Genomic DNA, 9,070 nt, shown 5'->3' with positions numbered 1-9,070 from the left:
CTTTCACATAAAAAACCTGCGCCACATCATTGGCTAGGACGAATGGTTCTTCTGCATACGCAAGATTGTTGAGATCCACTGTTGTCATTCCGTACTGCGGGTCTTCCGTTACCCCGCCTCGTGTCATATTGACCCATTTGCACCGAAACAAAGGGACCTTCAAACCACCTCCATAGTTAAGTTCCCATATGTCCTCTATGTAACCATAACATGTTTCCTTTCCTGTGTTGGTTGTTGCATCAAAGCGGACACCACTGTTTTGGTTGGTGCTCTTCTTATCTTGGGCGATCGTGTAAAATGTATTCCCATTTATCGGGTACCCTTTGAAAGTCATTATATTTGAAGATAGTAACTGGGACAGCGAGTATAGGTCATCTTCAATATTGCCATCATGCATGGCACATTTCTGCAACCAACCGGTGAAAGTCCTCGTTTGTTCACGTGTAATCCAGTCGTCAGACTTCTCCGGGTGTTTGGAGTGTGGAAAATTCTTGTGTTCCTCCATATACGGAGCCACCAAGGCGGAATTCTGTAGAACTATGTAGTGTGCTTCAGCGAGAGAATGCCCGTCCATACATATTATTTGATCCCCTCCTAGCGTGCCTTTTCCATCCAGTCTGCCCTTATGTCGTGATTCGGGAACACCAATCGGCTTAAGGTCAGGAATAAAGTCAATACAAAACTCAATGACCTCCTCATTTTCATGGCCCTTCGTGATGCTTCCTTCTGGCCTAGCACGGTTATGAACATATTTCTTCAAGACTCCCATGAACCTCTCAAAGGGGAACATATTGTGTAGAAATACAGGACCCAAAACGTTAATCTCTTCGCAAAGGTGAACTAGGACGTGCGTCATGATGTTGAAGAAGGATGGTGGGAACACCAACTCAAAACTGACAAGACATTGCACCAAATCATTCTGTAACCTTGGTATGATTTCTGGATTGATTACCTTCTGAGAGATGGCATTGACGAATGCACATAGCTTTACAATGGCTAATCGAACGTTTTTCGGTAGAAGCCCCCTCAATGCAACCGGAAGCAGTTGCGTCATAATCACGTGGTAGTCATGAGACTTTAGGTTCTGGAACTTTTTCTCTGCCATATTTATTATTCCCTTTATATTCGACGAGAAGCCAGACGGTACCTTCATGTTGAGCAGGCATTCAAAGAAGATTTCCTTCTCTTCTTTGGTAAGAGCGTAGCTGGCCTGACCCTGATGTATGCCATCTTTTCCGTGCATACGTTGCTGGTCCTCCCGTGCCTCTGGTGTATCTTTTGTCTTCCCATACACGCCCAAGAAGCCAAGCAGGGTCACGCAAAGATTCTTCGTCACGTGCATCACGTTGATTGTGGAGCGGACCTCTAGGTCTTTCCAATAGGGCAAGTCCCAAATATAGATTTCTTCTTCCACATGGGCGCGCGTCCGTCAGCGTCCTTCGGAACAGGTTGTCCGCCAGGACCCTTTCCAAAGATTACCTTCAAATCCTTGACCATATCATGTACATCGGCACCAGTACGGTGGCGAGGCTTCGTCCGGTGATCTGCCTCACCTTTGAAATGCTTGCCTTTCTTTCTTACGGGATGCCTGCTCGGAAGAAATCGACGATGTCCCAGGTACACATTCTTCCTACAACTCTCCAAATATATACTGTCGGTATCATCCAAACAGTGCGTGCATCCGCGGTATCCCTTGTTTGTCTGTCCTGAAAGGTTACTGAGAGCAGGCCAATCATTGATGGTCACGAACAGCAACGCATTTAGGTCAAATTCTTCCTGTCTGTGCTCATCCCACGCACGTACACTTGTTCCATTCCACAGTTGTAATAGTTCTTCAACTAATGGCCTTAGGTACACATCAACGTCGTTGTCGGGCTGCTTAGGGCCTTGGTTGAGCACTGGCATCGTAATGAACTTCCGCTTCATGCACAATCAAGGAGGAAGATTATACAAACATAGAGTCACAGGCCACGTGTTATAGTTGCTGCTCTGCTCCCCAAAAGGATTAATGCCATCTGCGCTTAGACCAAACCATACGTTCCTTGGGTCACCTGCAAACTCCTCCCTGTACTTTCTCTCGATTTTTCTCCACTGCGAACCGTCAGCGGGTACTCTTAACTTTCCGTCTTTCTTACGGTCTTCTCCGTGCCACCGCATCGCCTTCGCATGCTCTTTGTTTTGGAACAAATGTTTCAACTGTGGTATTATAGGAGCATACCACATCACCTTGGCAGGAATCTTCTTCCTGGGGCGCTCGCCCTCGACATCACCAGGGTCATTGCGACTGATCTTATAACGCAATGCACCACATTCCGGGCAAGCGTTCAAATCCTCGTACGCACTGCGGTAGAGGATGCAGTCATTAGGGCATGCATGTATCTTCTGCACCTCTAACCCTAGAGGGCAGACAGCCTTATTTGCTTCATACGTACTCTCGGAAAATTCGTTGTCCTTTGGAAGCATATTCTTTATCATTACCAGCAACTTTCCAAATCCCTTGTCAGATACACCATTCTCTGCCTTCCATTGCAGCAATTCCAGTGTGGTGCCCAACTTTTTTTTGTCAGCTTCGCAATTCGGGTACAACAATTTCTTGTGATCCTCTAACATGCGCTGCAACTTCTTTCTCTCCAAATCACTTGCGCAATTTCTCTTTGCATCGGCAATGGCCCGACCTAGATCATCAGCGGGCTCATCTGATGCCTCTTCTTCAGCTTGTTCCCGCATTGCCGGCTCAGCTTCTTCCTCCATTGTTGTATCATCGTATTCAAGGAACCCATGGCCAGGATAGATGTCGTCGTCCTCTTCTTCTTCATTGTCTTCCATCATAACCCCTCTTTCTCCGTGCTTGGTCCAAACATAATAGTGGGGCATGAAACCGGACTCAAATAGGTGGACGTGAATGGTTCTTGACATAGAGTAATTGTGACCATTCTTACAGCCAGCACATGGACAAGGCATAAAACCATCCGCCCGCTTGTTTGCCTCAGCGGCAAGCAGAAAAGTATGCACGCCATTAATGAACCCGGGAGAGCATCGGTCATCATACATCCATTGTCGACTCATATCTTCATTATACACAACACCGAATAGACCAAATTAATACAAGTTCATACATAAAGTTCATATACAACACTTAATTAAATGCAACATACAAATAACTCTCTAGCTAAAGAATTTAAATGCAACAACAAATGTGATCAAGAATGCAACTAAGGTAACAATTGATCCAACAGCATAATGATACCAAGCCACACTATCAATGGCATATTTTCTAATCTTTCTAATCTTCAACCTCATTTTCTCCATCTTGATCTTGTGATCATCGACGACATCGGCAACATGCAACTCCAATTCCATCTTCTCCCCCTCAATTCTTTTCAATTTTTCTTTCAAATACTCGTTTTCTCTTTCAACTAAATTTAACCTCTCGACAATAGGGTCGGTTGGAATTTCTGGTTCACATACCTCCTAGATAAAAATATCTATGTCAACTTGATGGGCATAATTTGTCGTAAACACGAAATGCAACAACTAGTTTTAAAAGATAATATACCACATCCGAATCATAACAAGGACGAGGGCCGACGGGGACGGATATCAAAACCATGGCACTATGTATAACAAACAACGTATGGGTAAGATAATTATACGAGTAACTATATATCCAAATCACACAAACATCAATTTGGTAATGTAAAACATTCATGAACAAGAGCCTCACCACAAGGTGGTGCCGGCGAAGGGACGGTGCGGGCGATCAACGGTGGTTACGACGGAGATTTAGAAGGCACAAGTAAACCACACCTACATATGCAAACTAAGTGTTATTTTTGACCTCAAATTGCATATAAATCAAATACTAGCAAATATAATTCCTCCCAAATTAATCACTATACAAAGCATTGCAAGAGCTAATCTAGCAATGAGAGTTGAAAGGACAAAGTTGCTAACCTTTGTGATCATTTGAATGGATGGGGGTAGTCCTGGCCATGGGAAGCCCGGCCCGGCCGACCCGGCCAGACCCGGCCCGATGCTGCCCCCGGGCCGGGCTCGGACCTAGTTTTTGAGCCTAAAGGCCGGGCCGGGCCGGGCCCGGGCCTGAGTTTTTTGTGTCGGGCTTGGCTAGGCCCGGCCCGAAGCCCGGCCCGGCCCGAAGCCCGGCCCGGCCTGAGGTTTGGCCAGGTATAGATGGGGGCCTTCAAATCTTAACAAATTTTGGGCAAAATTTGTGAGGAGCTCGAGGAAGAGAGGGGAAGAACAGAGGAAGTGAGGGGAAAGGGGAAGAACAGAGTGGCTCGGGTGGACGAAGGGTTTATGTACGTCGACCTTTAGTACCGGTTCGTGCCACAAACCGGTACTAAAGGTGCTGGTCGGGCCCCAGACTGACAACATCCTGCCACCACTCTCTATAGTACCGGTTCGTGGCACGAACCGGTGCTAAAGGTTCGCCACGAACCGGTACTAATGAGAGCGGCCGGCTAGCCGTTGGAACCGGCACTAATGGACACATTAGTGCCGGCTCAAAATCAAACCGGCACTAATGTGTCTCAGATTTACCCCTTTTTCTACTAGTGTGTCACCGAGGGTTAATACTCGCCCTTTCTTCTACTACCCTAGTCGTGAAGGCTGTGGTAGCCCGACCCAGGTTGCCAATGGAGACCATGAGTCGGATCCTGCTCTAGCACATCTGGTGCGCTACCTAAGAGCGCAAGAGGCACTATTTGATCAGGTCACTAATGACTTGATTGCAACCCACGTGACACTTGCACTCCTAACACTTGTGAGAAGGGAAGCGGCAACCGACACCGACACCCCGATAGTGCTGCTTGGGAGGCCAGCTGAGCCCCCAAGGTCTGCTCCTGTCAACAACCCCGGCAATGCCTTCGCCTCCCCAGTGGAACTCCGTCATCTCTTGGAGACCTACTCCAAAGGGATTGTGACCACAAGACCCCACGAGGGACATCATCGTTATCCCGGCCCTGCAGCTCCCCATCCTACCCCGACCAACTCTGACACTGAAGCTCACAGAGAAGCTTCAACATCTATAAGATACGCCCGGCTAGATGTCAACGAGGTGGACTGAGTCCACTAGGAGTATTGTCAAATCTTGGTAGTCTTGTTGTCTTGTATTTTCAAGGTAGCAGTCACATGGCGTAGTAAGCTTGTAAATTACTTATGTGCCATTATTTTAATGACACTATGTGTGATCTAACGTAAATGGTTAGCATTCGGTGCTCGAGTAAATGCTAGACGTGACAGCCGAACACCCTAACCGACATGCACAATATTATGTCACACTCCTTTCAGGAAGTGGTAAGTGTTCAAGAATTTGACTTAGACAACCCTATGTCAGAGACGATGCACAAGTCGTATCAGCGCCGCATCATGTTTCCTAACGCGGGCACCTTATAAGGGGACGTGCCCACACATCACACCAGCCACCACCACACTTGAGTACCGCTCTTCTCCATTCATTCCTCCATGTCTCACCCCGAATCCTACCTAAGGATCCAGATGCAAGCCCTGGTAGTTTTGTTAAGCTTTTGTGGTATCTAACTCGCAATACCCTTGGTTCCAGCCACCCACCCCAGTATGAGTTGTTCAAAATGAGGATCACCCCTGATTCCTCGAAATACTAGGCAGTTGTGCACATCCCACCAGAGGATTTAAATCAAGGCCCTCCATATGTCATCTTCGCCGGGAGATCCATGCCAACCTCAGGCATGGCTATCGAGGTTGCTGCTTATGAAGCAGTTACCCATCTTTGATTTACGGTACCCACTGCCAGTGAAAGGAAATACTACTATTTCCCGAGCCGTGCAGCTTCTGGAGCAGAAGCCACGTTCCATTGTGAACGTATAGAAAGAGATCCAGCTCTGGCCAACCTCATTCCGTATGTGGTGGCCCAGGAGCATCTAACCCGGGAAATAATGGATTATCTCCACTGTCTTTCTATCATGAATCCCGACATCGCCATTGGTGGACCACCCTGGCCAACTCCGGAAGGGCGTGTTCTTCGTTTACTTCCTTCACTTGCTCCGAAAGAAGAAGGATGTGCTCCAGCACCAGGAACCCTTCCACAAGACCCTGTAGATCTCAACTTCGAACCGTAGACAGTCATTGTTGCAATATCTAGCACTAGTTTACGTGATGCAACCATTGTATTGTAATTTAGGGCGTATGCCATAAGTACATTACCATCATTACATTCTGCATATGATCATCTATTGTGATTTGCATTCAGTTCTTCCGCCCTTAAAAAATCTTGAGGATGAGATTTTCCTAAGGGGGGGGGGGGGTAGAGTTTATAACACCCCAAAAACTTAACCATAATCTTATTAAGTAAAATTTGGCCAGAAATAAAATCTTGAATTATACTAGGTCATTTATTAATTTCAGAGCCTTTTCTATCTTCTGATTTACAAAATTCTCCCCTCCATAGAAGATTATTTTGTAGAATGTTGTGGTCCTTGGTTGTTTTGTAAATCATTTCATTTATATCATAAATAATAGTAGGGAATATTTTTCATAATAAAATTTGCCACAAACAATTCTTTAATACCATTTTTAATCCTTGAAATGCTTTTGTTGCACTACATTTTTTTCTTGAATAATTCTTTTAAAATTCCACAAAAATTATGGGAGGTCAAGTGATGCCAATAAATCAATTTTATGCAAAAACCTAACTTGGGTTTTTGAAAATTTTGAATGAAACACCCTCTTTTCATTTCTGCCCCATTCCTGAGCTATAACTGCAACCCTAGTTTTCCTAGCTCCATTAATTCTGGAACTTTGCCATCTTGTAGTCCTTCCAACCAAAACCGTAACTCCAGGAGATCAACTCTAGTTTCATCTTTTAAGTCCACCAAACATGCCACTGAAGTTTCTGTCCAGAACTGCATTCTGGTAAAACTTGCACTAGAAAGTTTCTCATCTTGCCAAACTAACTCCACCACCATCTCTATCATCTAAAGAGACCTCATCCTGCAAAATTTCATCATCAAAAGAATCTCATAGCTAGCCCTAGCATTCTGTCAAACACCTTGTGGGCATGACAAAAATGTTGCCACTTTCAAACTTGCATTGGGAACTTGGTCATTTGGCCAAATCAGCATGTCCATCATTCCCCCCATGTTTAGAAGAACCATCCTAGTAATTTTCAGCTCGTTTGGGTCCCTGTAGATGCCACTAGCATTTCGTCGAGCACCTTGTGCGCGTGCACTAGGCACGGCGAAAGCACGTGTTTTGCACGCTTCGGCACCGAGCTAGTGCCGTCGCTCTGTTGCCTTCCCCTCTCGTCCTGATCCTTCTGTGGATCAGCTCGACCACCCAGGACCTAGCCGACACCTCCCCTTGGCTCCTAGCTCCATCCACCGCCATCCACGGCGACCAGGACCGCCGCCCGACGAGTCCCACATGGACACGTCTCTGCCCAACCCGCGCGGCGCGTCCCGAGCAGCCCAACTCCTCCCAGGAGTAACTGCGTGCGGCCATCGTCCTCACCGACTACCCTGCCGACCTTAACAGCCTCACCTGCCATAGTAATGGTTGTCGCTGCAGTGTCTACCCTGTGAAAGCCGCGGCATCGTGCTCCCCTGCCTATAAAAGCTTTCCCCGAGCCCTCTCAGTCCATCACCACATCTCTCCCTCCCTCAGTAACCCTCCCGTAGCAGCAGAAAGACCAGAGATGGTTGTCTTCTTCTTCGCCGGTGACCACGGCCGCCGCCTCTGTCTCGATCATTCCGATGCCACCAAGGCCTCCCCCTCTCCACTCTATTCACTAGAAGCTCTCCCTTCATCTCACTAATCCATCCCCATGCTCGATTGTGATCCGCAGCCACCGTAGGCGAAAGCACCATCCCACCTAATGCCATCGTCCGTCAGAGAGCTCACCATCGGCAACTCTGTCCACTTTGGTGACCATGGCGTGTACTCACGGGACCGCCTCGACCCCCTGAGCTCGTGGGTGGCCTCGGTTTTCTTAGTGGTGCCGTTCTTCATCGGCGAGCATCGCCGGAGTCCCGCCTCTGTTCGGCCGGAGAAGACGGCGCGCACGGCGACCAGTCAAACCTGACCAGTGGGCCTGGCAGGCCCACGGTTAGTGACCCGTAAACTCCGCCGCGTGGATAAGTGGAGACGGGTTCCGCTGAAGTGGCTTTTCAATTAAGAAAGCGTATTCTACTGTATACGCTTTCGACGTAGCGACCCTCCCATGCGCCGAGCGATTGGGCTTGGCCCAGTAGCGCCTGGCGGCTATATCGCGCCCAGGGGGCGTTTCTTCTCAGCCCAACAGGGTATTATTTGTTTCCTTTTTCTTTTCCAGCAGATTTCAAATAATTCCACAGAAGCCATTTCACATACAAATTTGATGATTCAAATTTCTCCCTACTTCTAAAATCATGCTCTATTTATCTAGATAGGTTGAACATTTTTCCTAAGCTTGGCTTTTGCTGGATCTACTAAATAGTCCATTTCCTTGATTATTACAGCTTAGTAAATCCATAGTAAAATCATATGAACTCCAAATGACTTGATTCCTTTTCTATTATTTCTCAAATTTCATCTAGTTTATTTTAGTATTTATTTCAAAAAAATCCAAACAACTTTTTAGCATTGTTTTGGATTTATGTGGTAATTATAATATTTTGAAAATAGGAAATGGAGGGGAGATATAAGTTTCAAAGTTTTGGAGTGCACCCACTCTTTTTGCATGCTCAAGGAAAGCATCTTGAACACATGATATGGTGAATGCATAGTGTTTGTTTTGCATGTAGAGTTGAGTTATGAATATGTTGAACTCATATGAAATTTGCATAATATCGGTCATACACGCATGATCACCCTCGATGGTATTCTATCTTCATTTACACATGAAGTATGAGTGAGTACGGTTATTTTCATGTGCCATATATGCCTATGTTGGTCCAGGTTAATTTGCAGGAAGAATCAGTCACAAGAAAAGTGACTGCGAGACTGAAATCTCATTGTGACGAGAATGATTAGTGAGGGTATGTCAAGACATACCAGGTGGTGACCCTGCTGGGTAGTACCAAGGAATTATATTGTG

Source organism: Triticum dicoccoides, chromosome 1B (genome assembly GCF_002162155.2).
Source record: "Triticum dicoccoides isolate Atlit2015 ecotype Zavitan chromosome 1B, WEW_v2.0, whole genome shotgun sequence".
Lineage (NCBI taxonomy): Eukaryota > Viridiplantae > Streptophyta > Magnoliopsida > Poales > Poaceae > Triticum > Triticum dicoccoides.
The sequence above is the reverse complement of the archived record's forward strand: the minus strand, read 5'-3'. Positions refer to the sequence as shown.